Genomic DNA, 15,491 nt, shown 5'->3' with positions numbered 1-15,491 from the left:
CTACAGTTCAGTTGACAGGGGGGTAGGAGTGTGTTCATGACGCCACATCATGAAGCTCCCAGCAGCCTGGGAACTGTTACACACTGTTACCGACAGGTGAGTCACTACCTGGGGGTTTGTTCAAGGAAACAGTCTTCATGCAAGTCTGGGTTCCTTCCAGAATAACAGAAGTGTTGTTTTGAACCCATACTATCTCATTGTGCATCTGATGCGTGAGGGATGCCAGCAGGATATAACAGAAGACAATTGTTTATAATGTTATCTCAAGGTCCATTTAGTTAGCTGTTTAGCTTTCGGTCATATCACATGATCATCTTGGAGTTTGCTCAAAGTTGTCAGAGACGTGTCTTAGTTAAAAGCTGAAGAAACATCCACAAATAAAACTCAGGCATGTTTTAAAGGATGCATTAGATGTTTAGTAGTGCTGGTAAACATGGTTAGCAGTGCGACAGCTGCACCTCTGAGACTTTAGTAAGCAAAGTGAAGAGGGTCTAAGTGCCTGGCCGCAGAGGGAGTTTAAACTCGCTCCATGTCATTCATTAGCTTTTTTGGCACAGGCTCAATGGCTTTCCATGATTTGGGCATTATCCATGTGTTGAACAAGCACTAACAACCTTGTCAAGACTCCTTCTAATCGGAGGGGACACAGTGTGTAATGGTATGTGCCTTTAGTCTGTCTGGGGTCTGGACCAGTGGCCTTTTTTGGCTCAGTAAGCTGAACAGTGGGAGTAAGTGTGTATCACAACAGTGCAAGTAAGTAGATAACACAACAGTTGGTCCTATAAATAGCCCCCTACGGTTAAATAACCTCTCAAAAGCACCATAAAGACAACAGAGGCTGATTAAGTGCAGTTAAAGCTGATGGCTGTTAAGCTACTTCAAGGATTCAAGGTTATTTTATTGTCACTTACTTAGTTTCCTTTATGCTACTTGTAAAACTAAATAAAAATTTATTGATAAATCATAAAAAAAAATCCTAATTTGTATGATGATGTGCTGAGGACAAATTTAGCAGAATTTACTTACATCTTAAACAGATAACATGTCACAATGAAGAGCTGAGCTTGACAAGTTTTACAATGTCACACAGTGGCTACAGTAATAAGTAAATCCCATCTGATTTAGGAAACAACGTTCCTTTCCTCTTCCCTGCCTTACCTCTGTTTCCACCCTCTGAAACTACAAAATTTGACATCTTTTACTGTCGCAGATATGAGAAAAGCAACGTTTCTGTTTTTCATCCATCCATAGTTTGGTGGTGTGTCACTAGTGACTAATATGGACTTTTAGGATTGTGAAAGATACAGATCTCTGTTGACCAATGGCCAAAGTACCTTAACAGTCCAATTTTAGGGATTATTAATTTTCTGTAATGATATGGGTACTCCGACTATCTTCCCTGAGACTGTGGCAAACGGGATAATTACATTGCTTCCCTTAAGTCTTTTCTTCTGTGTAGCAGCAAAAATAGTGTTTAAAAGCTTTCATTTAATGAGAATGCCCTTTCTGTCTATTTTAGTTTTTGTGTGCTTATCCATACTGTGGTTGGAACTGATCAGTGGCATTGATCCAGTTTTATCAGTCCTTACTGTCTATAAGGTTGTCTTTTAGAGTAATGAGCCTGTCTCCAGTTGTTGGGATAAGACACCTTGGGGAGGGATCAATAGGAAACTTATCACTAATTGTTTTAACTCTTAAACTCCTTGCTGAACTACATTTCCTTTTGTTTCCCCCAAACCATTAAAATATATTAAGGTCCATCTCAAGTTGCCCTTTCGACTGTCCTCTTGCTTCTTTTGTCTTTTGTTCGTGTGAAATGATTAAAAGCTGGTCTGCTGTTTGAATATGAGGGACAAAATCAGCATAGTTCCTTCTGATTCAAAGTTTCGGCATTTGGCTGCCATCTTTTTCTAACAAATTGTAATAACCTTCCTCAGGCAGGCTGTGCAGAAGAGATGTCTCAGCCACAACGGTGCAACAATTCCCACAGCCGTTATCATCCTGCTCTACGAACCAGTAGAGGGAGTCCGAGACTTGAATCTCGTTCCTTTCTTTTGGTGAGTCATTCCATTGTGTTGTGTCTTTTCTTAAGGCTGAAACACCTTGAGTCAATATCTGTTTCACGCCCTGATGATATGTCAAAACATTTGTTCTTATTAGAAAATGCATTCATGAATAAATACAAGCCAGCAATATAGCTTTCATGTTTTGATGAGCAGTTAAGATGTTTTCTGCTGGACATTGGCAAATTCAGAGAGTTGGAAAAATGAACCTGAGTTGAACTTGGGCTCAATGCCGTCTCTTTTTCTATAGCATACTGTTGAAGCTGCTCTATTGCGTGCAAGTCTGTTAATGCTCCACAGATCAAGTTATTTTTGATAACATCTAGCCATTTAAAATTTAGAGAATAAGAGGTTTTACCTATGTATTATTCATACTTTCTGTAGGGCCACAAAAACTGAAGCTTTCTAGTAGCTCTCTGTCTGAGCTGTGAGAGGAAAGTAGGAGCACGACAAATTTTTCTCTATCTTTCTTCCTGCCTCCTGCTATAGAAACATGACCTTTGAATTACCCTTTCCCTATTTAATACCTCTGTTTTACCTCACATGTCTGCCTTTATCTGTCTGTCTATAACCACTGTATGGCCCAAAATAAGTGATCACCTGAACATTACACATGTATGTGACATTTTGAACATCTTCTTCCAGAAACACAGGCGTTCATTCATGGTTACAACAGCCTCCACTCTTCCTGGGTGCTGTGGCAGGGCTCTTTGCAGGCCAGTAAAATTCTTCTTCAACATGATAAAAGTAATTTCTTTATGGAGCTTGCTTTGTGCACGGAGGTAGTGTCATGTAGAAGCAGGGAGAGTCATTTCCAAAATGGTTTGAACGCTGGAAGCACACAAAATATCATTGTATGGTGCTACATTATAATTCCCCCTCATTCGATTGCCAAAACCATAAAAAAAAATGCCCCAAACAAACAGTTATACGGATCGGCATGTCCACATACTTTTGGCCATATATGTCCCTCTATCTATGAACACTGTTGAATTCACGTTGTTGCATCTGTCAGTGGGTTAAAATGTTTATATCAAGCTGCTTAACCATGCTGGCACTAGCTCAAGGCTAGGTGGGAAAGGAAGAGAGAAAGGCTGTGTGATTGAAAACATAGATGTAAGGCTATAGATATAGAGACAGAAGATAAATATAGAGACGAGGGAACAAGAGAGAAAGAGCAAGATGGGGGGGATACAAAGAGAGGGAGGGAGATCTCACTTTCTATCTACTGTATATCTCTATCTCTCTCTCCCTCCATCTGGAGAGGCAGAGGGAGCGAGAGATAGTGTTTGCCCTTGCAGGTTGTAATGAAGCTGTGGAAGGATAGATGACTCACTTTAGGCAGAAGAGAAATACACACTCCAACATCACTCAGCTGACCTGTGTGTGTGTGTGTGTGTGTGTGTGTGTGTGTGTGTGTGTGTGTGTGTGTGTGTGTGTGTGTGTGTGTGTGTGTGTGTGTGTGTGTGTGTGTGTGTGTGTGTGGGTGCATCCGTGTGACAGCCTGTGTGTGTATATGTGCGTTTGTGATAGTGATGGTAGGAGTGCGGTCTGAGGGTATGTGTGACAATAGAGACTGATGCTGATTATATAGGAGACTGGATGGAGTGATAAAGCTGTCACTAGCTAGACAGAGAGTGATAGAGAGCTATGTGTTCTGCTGGTAGCATGAGCATATGCACGGCGTGTGTTTGTGCGTGCACTAGTAACCGTTCATGGGCATTTTGCGTGTATGAGCACATAACTCTGTGTGCAGCAGATATAAAGCGTGCAAGTGCGCACTTTTCTGTGTATATGTCCGTCCTCACATTAGTAAGTGAGCGTGCATGTTTTTTTTTAGCAAGTACCTATCTCTACATGCACCTGTGAGTGTGTATATATGTGTGTGTGTGTGTGTGTGTGTGTGTGTGTGTGTGTGTGTGTGTGTGTGAGAGCGAGAGAGTGCATCATGGAGGAGACAGATAGAGGCGTCATTACGCTGTTAGAGGGCTTGGAGCCACGTCAGCACTTTTACAGTTCAGCCAAGGACTCCTGCACACACTGTCCATCCATCTCCACGAGTCTGAGGGAGGGAAGAGGTGACAGAGAGAGAGGGAGCGAGAGAAAGGGAGAGAGAGAGACAGATAGAGATGGACTTCCTGCTAGATGACTAGATGACTAGAATCAGGAGGAGAGTGGGAAAATGGTGGATGGAGGAATAAATGATACCAAACTTCCTCTTATAAAGGACCCTGGAATAGATATGCTACATGTAGCTGCTTGTATCAAACTGAACCAAGCTGCGAGCAGAGCTATATCTCATCCTCTCATCATCTGGCCCACGCCGCATGCTCTATTACTGAACTCTTAGCTCATCCTTCCCCGCCGGAAAATTAGCTCCACTCATCCACGGGGGCCTTTACTTCTCTTGGTAACCTTCTGAGGACAGACAGAACTACAGAGTGACTTCCTGTTTTCTGATATATCTGGAGGATTATCCTTTAAAGAACCCTGTAGGTTTGCTTCCTTGCTGAATCACTCTGCACTCTGGAAATCCTTCTGCTGTGTCTAAAACACTGACCTTTTCTCCTCAGCTTATGTTTCATTGCCTATTTTTTTTAGTATACATGATTATTGTAGGAACTTGAGACTGTTGTTACATCAAGAGGGCACTGTGGCTCTGACTCTGGGGACTTTAAGTTGGAGTATTGGCAATTGAGTCTTGATATAAAGTGTCTGCCTAAAGTGATTAAGTGAAATAGTTTTTTCTCCAAGACATCATCTGAGATTTTTTTGCTGTTGAAAATTAATTATTAAGGAATCATATCATAATTAAATAACTGCTTTTTACCAGTTTATAAATGATTGAAAGTCTAGTATTTGCTTAGTTTTGAGATGTATGGTCTTAAAGTAAATAGGATTTTTCATGCCTGAGGACAGCATTTGTTTTTTATCTGATGAGATTATTCAGAGCAACTCCCTTATTTGCATCAGACCCTCACAGCCAGTCAATAGACGTTCTGCTGTCTAGTCAGCTTCAGCATGTTTGGTGTTTATTGAATTTGGATAAACTTATTCCAGCAATACCTTTAACAGCACTTAAGGAAAAAGCTTTCTACTGTCTCATTCTCAAAGAAAATGTTTGCCTGTCATCACCATCATAATTTGTCTTCATAAAATATGTACAAAAAACTCTATCATGTGTTAAACATTATGGTGAAGTACGGAGGATGAAAGATGATTGCTGTAGATGCATCCCAGCTGGCTGCCCATACTTTTTGACTGCCTATTTATGTTTACTTTTTCATTAAATACTTACTTCTGTGTCATCATATGGCAGCGCTATGGACTTCGGCCAAAGCTAGAGATAGGAAGATTTTATTGATACCAATAACATTATCAATTCTGCTTATCAGTTTAATTCTTTGTTGACTCCCTTATTGATTCCTGATACAATTTCTCTGCGAGAAAAAAGTGGACACCGGTTTTTAGCGTCAATTTGACTAATTAATTAATTAGTAATTCATTAAGCAATTATTTTAATGTACAACTGTCAGAGAAACATGCTGGCATTGATAAAAGGAAATGATAAGCTTTGTGACATACGATTCCGATGGATCGGACAATTTGGTACCGGTTCTCATCTGGAACCAGTTCCCGATTCCCATTCCTAAAGCAACCAAAGCAAGGTCTTGGATACAATATTTGCCACTATTGAAAGAATTTTAGAAAAAGGTCAATCTCTGAAACTGTCATTTGTGGTGCCCTGGGTCCGTGTATGTTTTGGTCATTGGATTTTCCTTTCAGAAACAGGTATTAAAAAACTGAAAACGAGTGGTTATTTGATTTTCGTTTTAAAATACAAAAATGAAAATTGAAATACAAGGCGTTTTTCTTTTTCATGGTCAAAAAGGGATGAGCGAAATTAAAAAAAATATTCGATTTTCATTTTCTATTTCATATAACAAAAAATAAAATCACTAGAAAACAGAAACGGAAAAAAGGCATGTTTTATATATTCTGAGACCGGATGTTGTCATTTACAGGACGGTGCTGTGTAGAAGAAACAGTAGAGCAGTAGACTGCGGTCAATCCAGCCGTGAGTCCGATCTCCGTGGTCAAATCAGCCGCACTTAAATTTTGAGTGTACAGGTATTCTCAGCATTATGGTAAATGCGGAGAAACGCCGTATTTACTTCCGGTTTTCAAAATAAAGGTATTTAGAGCCGTAAGCTATAATTAAAATATGTTACATTAAAGTGTTGTGCCCCTGATGAATAAAAAAACAGTTCATTTCAAGTATCTTTACTGCACCAGTGTGGAGAAATACCAAAATAAAAGTCCATATTTGTATCTCCAAGTGGTATTTTCATATATTTGAGCTACTGTAAAAACACTTTGGTCAATAATTCCTGGCTATGGATGATATATTTGACTTCTACACATCTAAGACTACAAGTATACTTAATATCAAGCATTTTTACTGTACCAATGTGGAGAAATTGAAGAGTAAAAGTCCCATATTTATACTTCCAGATTCCATATTTTCTTATATTTGGTCAAATATGCAATCTCTGGAGGCATAAATATGAGGCTTTTATTTTGGCATTTCTCCACACTGGTGCAGTAAAGATACTTGATATAAAGTGTTTTTTATTCATTACGGGCGCATGAAACACTTTAATGTAACATATTTTATTTTAAATGTAGGTTCGAATTATAGCTTACTGTTCTAAATACCTTTATTTTGAAAACCGAAAGTAAATACGCAGTTTCTCCGCATTTACCATAATGCTGAGAATACTTGTACACCAAATTTAAGTGCAGCTGATTTGACCACGGAGATCGGACTCACGGCTGGATTGACCGCAGTCTACTAGTTTCTTCTACACAGCACGGTCCTGTAAATGACAACATCCGGTCTCAGAATATGAAAAACAGGCCTTTTTTCCGTTTCTGTTTTCTAGTGATTTTATTTTTTGTTATATGAAATAGAAAATGAAAATCGAATATTTTTTTAAATTTCGCTCATCCCTTTTGACCATGAAAAAGAAAAACGCCTTGTATTTCAATTTGAATTTTTGTATTTTAAAACGAAAATCAAATAACCACTCGTTTTCTGTTTTTTAATACCCGTTTCTGAAAGGAAAATCCAATGACCAAAACATACACGGACCGCCCTGTAATGTTAAATAGTCGTATCCTATTGGCTGTAAACACATGCTTTATATTGACAAAGTTGTCAGTTTGAGCATGAATCACAACCTGTCAGATGCCCAACCCCTCATACCCTACCCTCTGCCATTCAGTGTTTTCATTAATTCAGTATTTTATGATTTAAAAAAAGGACAAAATATTGAACTTAAACTCAAAGATAATTATATCATGTAGAAGGTTACAATCAGAGCAGTTTACCACTGTTGTGATATGCACTGGACACATGCAAGCAGCAGGCAGAGTTTGATGGCACCTAAAATAGTTTGACTTGCCTCTGAATATTAAAGGGCACAAGTGGGAGTTAGAGAGAAAGAGCTAAGAGGGACAAGACAGTTTGTTTTCATACACATGCATTTTATCTGTGCATGCATGTGTGTATGTGAAGCAGACCGTACTGAACAGTTGGCCCGGGGAAATGTCATTCACCACTTGCTATATGAGCGTAAAATGGAAATGATTTTGTATGGGACAGAATGGAGAAGCATTTTATCTGTTTCATTTGTAGCCTCAGTGTTTTTCCTACCGTGAAATAGGTGAGTTTGGACTCCCCGGCTAAAAGAATTTCATTAGATCTGGTTTCACTGGAGAGACCTTCAAACCTGCATGCTGTGTGCGCCATGTAGAAAAAAACTGAAGAGGGTTTGGTGAGGATGTTTTTTTTGGTGTAAAATTTTGATCCAGCACAAAGAGAGGGAATGGAGAAGAGAGAGAGGTTCAGAAAGGGGTTGCCTTTTGCCATGTTGCAGCAAAGTGACTGTAACTGATTCAGATCAACCTTCAACAATACATTCGCAGTTTGATATCAGGCAATGTGAACTCAATCTTGCGAACTCTGATACAGACTTTTGTGTTTAAACCTGCATTAACTGATTTTTGGCAACTTGTGGGCAGCCAGAATGTGCTGTAAATGTAACTCTGACATACACGTCTTACAAAGTCTTATAAAGTTATTCATTCAGCAGATTACTTATCATTTGGAGTCGTGCTTTTTGTCTCCAAGTCAAATATTCACTCTCTTTTTAGTCTCTGCCAACTCCCAAGGGAAATATGTGACTCTTTAGCTGCTAAATACTCCACTGTGTTCATCAGCTAGTCGCTAACTTTGTCTTCTGTTTGGTGCTCAGCAGGTAGCGTGGCAACTTTTGAAATTTCCACCCAAAACAGCTGAATGAGAACAGGGAGAGTGTCCCAAAACAGTCAAGTTGCAGGGCTGTAAAACCAAAACAATGAGCTGAAAGACGCTATAAAGCTCCATAGCACTGACGGGAATGAGTGACCACTTTCGCAACACAAGTCGTCATGTGATATATTGTTAATATAAAAATATTAATTATAACTGCTAAAGACATTCACTGATACCACATCTCAAAGATTTTGGAAGAATATTAGTTGCTTACACATGTATCTCCTCAGGCAATATTTACCCATCTTAATTTTTTTTCTACTAGAATATACCTTTACTGCTGTGTACAAACTTTTATTTTAGAATTCACTGTGTTTTGATGTGAGCGTTGATTGAATTTTATTGGACCATCTTGGTGCTGTGTGGCATTCTGTCTTTGTGAATGAGTAATATTCCTCTCTCTCTCACACACACACTTACACACACAATCCGGAAATATGCCAGTATGTTGATCAGTTGGAGGTGACACTTTTTGCACTTGTTTATTCACACTCATGAATTTTCAATGAGGTGTCACATGATGATGTCATAATGTCGTCCAAACCAGACATGAAACTCCAAACAAGAAGCTATTTCTTGCCGTTAGTTGTGACACTTTTCACGTGTGCATCACCACAGAATCTCTTCTGCTCCATCTGTGATTCACTCCCATTCAGTTCTGTGGAAAATCTCACAAAATGAGTGTCCCTGAAGAAAAATACAATAACATGTACATAAATGTACAGTGAGTGAAATCATGAATTGATTCTTTACGTTCATGCTTTTTGCTATTTTGGAAAACCACGGTTCTTTTTGCAAAACAATAAATAAGTCTACCAGTAGCTGCAGTTAAATGAACCTTTTCTGCTGTAGCTAGACAGTTGTGACAAGTGTGTGGTGATGAAAAACACACTGAAATTCAAAATGTCATGATATCCTTCTGAGGTTTCAAGAGGTTTTAGAAAGCTTGGGAAGAAAACCAACTTAAGTCCATGTCATGTGCATATACTTTAGCTCACATCCAGTATCTAACTTGTTAGTTGAGCCTCAGCTTATTTATATTTAGTGACATTTAAACAAATAAAACACATGGAAATTAACAGTAAATTTTGAATATATGAGGTTACTATAAGTGTGTATATCTTTTAGAGTTAATTGAAGACTTTTATAGAGTGGTTATGTGGAGGGCAAATGTTCAAAACTACATGAGGGAACAAACAACACTCCAGTCAACTTGTCAACTCCATATAATTGTCACTGAAAAATCAGCACTCACTAACACTGCAAAATTCTGCACAAGAGGCTAAGTTGTTAGTGTGTCACATCAGTATTAAAACTCAGATTATCTGAAGCCTTTATCATCTAGCCTCTTTGCCTGAAATCTTGCAGTTTCCTCCTCCCCTTAAAACTAATAGCTCAGAATGTGAGGCTGCAGTGCTTTCACTACAACCTTTGAACCATTGTGTAACTACAGATAATGTCTCCCCCCTTTATCTCCAACACACTCTGGTCTGGTCTACTGTGACTTCAAAATAGGATACGAATACGACTGTTTTCTTACCTTAAAGGGTGTTCAAGGGTAAAACGCTGGAGATGGGAAAGATGGAGATTCAAAGGGTTATAAGAAGAGAAGCGAGGTGTCCTTTAGTCACAGGGTTATGAAGCATTTTATCACAGCTTTTCTCTGACTCTGCAGCTCCTCTGACATTATCAACCTCACACTTTGTGAAAGCAAAACTCTGTGAAAAAACTGCAACACTGCAGTCTTCAAACAAACGCCTCAAACATTTACACATTCCAAGCATTTTGTAGCCAAATGCCTTTGTATGCAAATCTGGGATCAATTCTGTTTTTGATGAAAGAAAACGTACAAGTTCAGTCTGGCGGTCTGCTGTTGTTTACGTTGTGTTGTAGTTTTTAACAGCTTCATAATCAAAGGCTTTTTCTTTCTCTGCACCGTGTTGAACTCTGAGCTGTAATGGAGGAATAAATTGAAGTACTGAGATTTCAGCATACAATTATGTTTTATCTTCAGCTCATTATATCACGCACACAAAACACACACACACACACACACACACACACACACACACACTGCTGTGCAGACGTTTGAATACAGAAAGACATTTACAGTATGTATACGCACTGACACAAACGTATGTAGCCAGACACACAGATTTTAAAGCATGTCTTGTCCTTAAAGGACTTCGAGGCATTTTGCTCAAACAATTCTGATGTAATTCAACTCAATTCAATGATTTTTCCACTGTCAGCTCTTTAGTAATTACACACTTTCCACTGCAGACTCAAATTAATTAAACTAGCTCTTCAGTTGTTGTCTGCCCTCGTGCCGGCTGCTGATAAATCACATCATCGTCCAGCGTTTTCCACTGATGCATTCGAGGAGATGGATATATTGTGACTCTTCCATTATCCATGCAGTGAGTTAGTGATCATGAAGGTAATGAATTGGTGTAGCAATGTTGGCACAGTTCAAGTACTTGTGCTCTAAGAGTGGTTATATGGTACAACTGTGCACAGGGGGGAATATAGCTAACTACTTTTTTATTCATTATTTGGTTGGATTTAGTTTTTCCATCATAGTACCTGATTTTGAATGAGATGTTTTCCGTATCTGATGGATGGATTGCAGTGGAATCTCTTTGTCGATCCTCTGACGTTTCATCCAGAGCCCGGTGTTTTTGTTACCTTAGAATGAGCCTTTACTAGCCATAGATTACTAAGAGGTAAGACAATGCAAAAATGTTATGGTAAACGTGAACAGTTGGGAATATCAACTCTCAGAGGAATAGTAAATACGTCATATTATATGGTGTTAATTTTCTACACTATTAACAGCTTATATTGCATTTCCATACTTATCCGTGTCGGCATCAACAAATACATCCAGTTTAAACATGTGTTGATGCTGCTGTGTTTGTGTTAATGAAGGCAGAAGATGGTGTTTATTTGGAACTCCTAATTAGCAGCAACGGTAATGAAGCCACATGGGACACAGTGTTGGGATCTGGACGGCCAGGATAGGATGAATATTTAGGTTGGATTTGTCCAAGAAGCTGTTTTTTTTTTTTTTACTCACAACACAAGCACAGATGCAATACACACAAACACAGGCTCACAGGCTCACACACACACACACACACACACACACACACACACACACACACACACAAGCTTTCTTCTCTTGATCTGCTGCCAGAAGAGGTGTGTGCATGAAAACCTCTATGTGTGTGTTTTATGTGTGTTTGTTTATCCTTTTGTATTTAAATGTGTATCTATGATTGCATGCGTGTGCAGCTGTTATTGTGTGTGTGTGTGTGTGTGTGTGTGTGTGTGTGTGTGTGTGTGTGTGTGGTGTGTGTGTGTGTGTGTGTGTGTGTGTGTGTGTGTGTGTGTGTGTGTGTGTGCATGCTAGCTATTTGAAGTAGAGCTTCCAGCGACATAGGGATTATTTGCAGTCTCTTTATGGGGTTAGTTGATTGCTAACTGCCTCAAATCTGCAGGAATTTTATTTCTTGCTAACTTTCATTCATTTAAGTGTCCCATTAAATATGAACCAACTGGGATTTACGTAACCTGTATTACGAGTGTTGTGAGATATAAACTGAACAAAGATGAATTTGTAATGATTCATAGAAACTAACTGTTTACAATGAAAAGCTTTCCTCCAGCATTAAACACAGTGTAATACCTCAATCATATAAATTGACCATGGGAGATGCAGGAAGTTAATTTGTAAACAGCAGAATCTGACTCCGTGTCTACGTGGGTGTTCAGAATAATGAGGATTGTTAAGTTTAAACAGGTCTGCAGAGGACAGTTTGGATGAATATTGGCTGTTTACACACTCATATCTTCAGGCAATATTTATACATTTAGATTTCTCTTTCTGCAGGTTATTGCAGCTTTTTTTTCTAATTTCATATGTAGAGTGGAAATTATACCATTTATCGTATAGTAAAAGGTAAAGTCAAACATTTTGGTTTCTATAAATATTTACCAATGAAATTGAAAGCATTTTCTTTTACTTTTTGGGAGTTCCTTACACATTTTCGAACTTTTCCCTCTGTTGTCCATTTGTATCTTTTTGTGGACTCTGAATAGTTTTATGAATAAGTTGTGATGGAAAGAAGGTAAATAAAATATACCCTACCAGAGCAACAGTCCTTGAATGAATTTTGGAGTTCCTCAGTCTGCAGCATTTCTAGGCTTCGCAGATGTGAACTTTTACTTTACTCCTCCTTTTTTTTCTTTGCACCTACAGAGGATGCAGGGAGGAGTTATTTAGTGTGTGTGTGTGTGTGTGTGTGTGTGTGTGTGTGTGTGTGTGTGTGTGTGTGTGTGTGTGTGTGTGTGTCTTTTTGCACGTCTGCAACTACCTGTATGTATGTATGTGTGTGTTTCATTGTGTGTCTCTGCAAGCAAGCATGTATGTGTTTATCTGTGTGTTGCTCCAGGGATAAAAATGCCAATTTCAGCGTTTCAACTGACGCAGGCTAACGGCGAAGGAACAGGAACTGCAATAAGACTGACGACACACACTTTCTCACTTTCTCACACACACGCCTACACCCACACAGACACACCTCACTTACCATGAGCTATGATCCTCTCATTTGTCACATTCTCAGCCCATCTCTCTTTCTCCTTCTCCCTTCTTCACTCTCTCCCCCCGCCTTCCTCCCATTTCCTACACATCTTTCCTCTTCTGCTTCATTCTCTTCTTGTTGCCTCTTCCTCCTCCTTCTGTCCTATCCCATTATTGCCTCCCCTTTCTGCCCTCCCATCATTCCCTCTCCTTCTGATATAATATTGATGGAAGCAACCAACAAGCCAACGTCAAAGCTAGCTTATTGAATCTAAAAACCCGGGAGTTCTGGATCTATATTGATGGCAACAGCCTTGAAAGTGTGTTTTAAAGCAGTTTCTCTCTTAAACAAATGAAAGGGGTTTTCACGTACTGTTGTCTCTCAGTCAGACGTCAATTTTCACACCTGTAAATTTTTTACCTGCTTGTATAGCACTGAGTCAACAAGGTCTTCAATTTAATACATTTCTGTTAAAAAAACTACAAATTCTGCAACGAACACCTAGGTTCAGACACGTGTGTGTGTTTGTAGTGTAGTTCCTCAATCCAAAACTGTAATCTAAGTTGTGATAACTAATATAGTTTGGTCTTTTTTTACTTGATTGCATTTCTGGGCAGCACACTAACCTGTCCGGCCTTTTTGTAGGTGATATTAAAAAAGAAAAAAAAACTGTGTATATAAAATTATATCACAGACTTCTGTAACTTTTATTACCACATACCCTAAAAATGACCCCTGTTAAGGACGCTGCCTTAGCTAAGGGAATAGCTCTGCATCCCTTTCCCTTGTTCTGCTTTTATGTAACATACGGGCTGATTGTTGTTGTGTTTTGTCTCAGTGTAATTACTTCCATTAATATTATGCTTGCGCATGTGGAGAATCACAGATAATTTATTGTCTCAACAGCAAGAAACTCCATTGAGACATGGCTAATTTCACAGATGTTAAGTTGTATTTTTCTAGTTTATCTATCTATCTATCTATCTATCTATCTATCTATCTATCTATCTATCTATCTATCTATCTCAGAAACCTCAAAAACAGCTTGTTCAAACTGAACTTTAGCTTTATATTGAAAATAATAGCTTGAATAAAAAGGTTTTTAAGTTCCCTTCAAAGACTTCAGGTGAACAACAGAGACTCATGAAAGCAGCATCCCGATGCTATACATCTCTGTCTGCATAGGAACGATGATTCTGTGCCAAGGTTTACGAGGACGATACCTTAAAATGATTTACAGCCCTCTACAGCACTGCTGTAAAAATCCATGAATCATCAAGGTTTGATTTTATTACAGTCAAGCTGTGAGAGAAAAGTTCACATCATCACCTGAGGGTGGAGGTATTGAGCTCTGCATTGTCTCTTCTCTCTCTCACTGTCTCTCTCCAACCTGAGGAAACTGCGCTACAAGGTTAACATCTGTAGGAGTCAGGAAGAGAGGGATGCAAGGGGAGGAAAAAGCAGCACGAGAAGAGGAAGGGTAAGGGGGAGAATTTGAGAAACTAAGTAAGGGGAGGAAGAGAGACAGAGGAAGAGTAGATAAATAGAAAAGTAAAATGGCATTAGATTGGGTTCCATTAAGGGTTAGGGGGAGCTATGAAAATAAAATAAAAAAATAGAAAATAAATTGAATTAAACACAGTGGCAGAGAAACGGTGGAAGAGAGAGTGAAGAGAGGGATGAAAGACATGAACAGAAAGGATGACGAGAGAGAGGTGGAAAAGAGAAAGCTGCTGAAACAAGAAATCAATACTTTACTGCTGGGTGCTGAAATGGTGGTGGCAACTGTCTCCCCGAGTTTCCTCCTTAGCTAGACACACACACACACACACACACACCGCCCTCCCCCAGCAGACACATGCTGACGCCAATGTACACACACACACACATGCTTAAAGCCTGAGCAGGAGAGTGTCTATAGTTGTTAAGTTGACAGAATTAAAGGACGGCTGCTGAATATAAAATAATAAATATATCATTAATTTAACAGGTCTTTCCTGTTTAACTAGTCAATCTGACTCAAACATTATGTGTAAAACACATTCATCAGCAGAAAAAAGCCTGAAAGTAAAAGTAGTTTGACCAAAAGTTATATGATAACAACTGTACCATCTCCATGGCAACTGAGTTAATCCGCAAGTGTAGGCCATGAGATGTGGCTGAAAGCTCCAGAAAAATTCCAGTGAGTGAGATTCCAGTGTTGACCCGGATAGTTCAACAGTAAGAAAGTAGAACAGACCAGCCATGAAAATACACCACATATGGAAACAGAATAGGTTATAGAAAAATGTTTACATGTACAATATACATATATATCATTGGGCAGTTTACAGTAAATGTCCATACACACTCCTCACGTCTATCCTCGCCTTTATATGTTTCCTCTTATTCGTTCTCTCTGATTGGAAATTCATACCTCATCCTTCATCCTTCATCCTTCATCCATCACTTTTCTCCTCT

At 39.0% G+C, this 15,491-nt stretch overlaps 1 long non-coding RNA gene across 1 annotated transcript in view; it reads left to right on the top strand.

Annotated features, from left to right (window-relative positions):
• The first annotated feature begins 17 nt into the window (after positions 1–17).
• LOC127367027 (uncharacterized) overlaps positions 18–15,491 on the top strand; it is a 43,616-nt gene continuing 28,142 nt past the window's right edge. Inside the window, exons 1-2 of the long non-coding RNA XR_007885427.1 lie at positions 18–96; positions 1,938–2,057. This is a non-coding gene — a long non-coding RNA (uncharacterized LOC127367027). The remainder of the gene's footprint in view (positions 97–1,937; positions 2,058–15,491) is intronic.

Source organism: Dicentrarchus labrax, unplaced genomic scaffold, assembly GCF_905237075.1.
Source record: "Dicentrarchus labrax unplaced genomic scaffold, dlabrax2021, whole genome shotgun sequence".
Taxonomy (NCBI): Eukaryota; Metazoa; Chordata; class Actinopteri; family Moronidae; genus Dicentrarchus; species Dicentrarchus labrax.
This window is presented reverse-complemented; position numbering and strand designations above follow the sequence as displayed.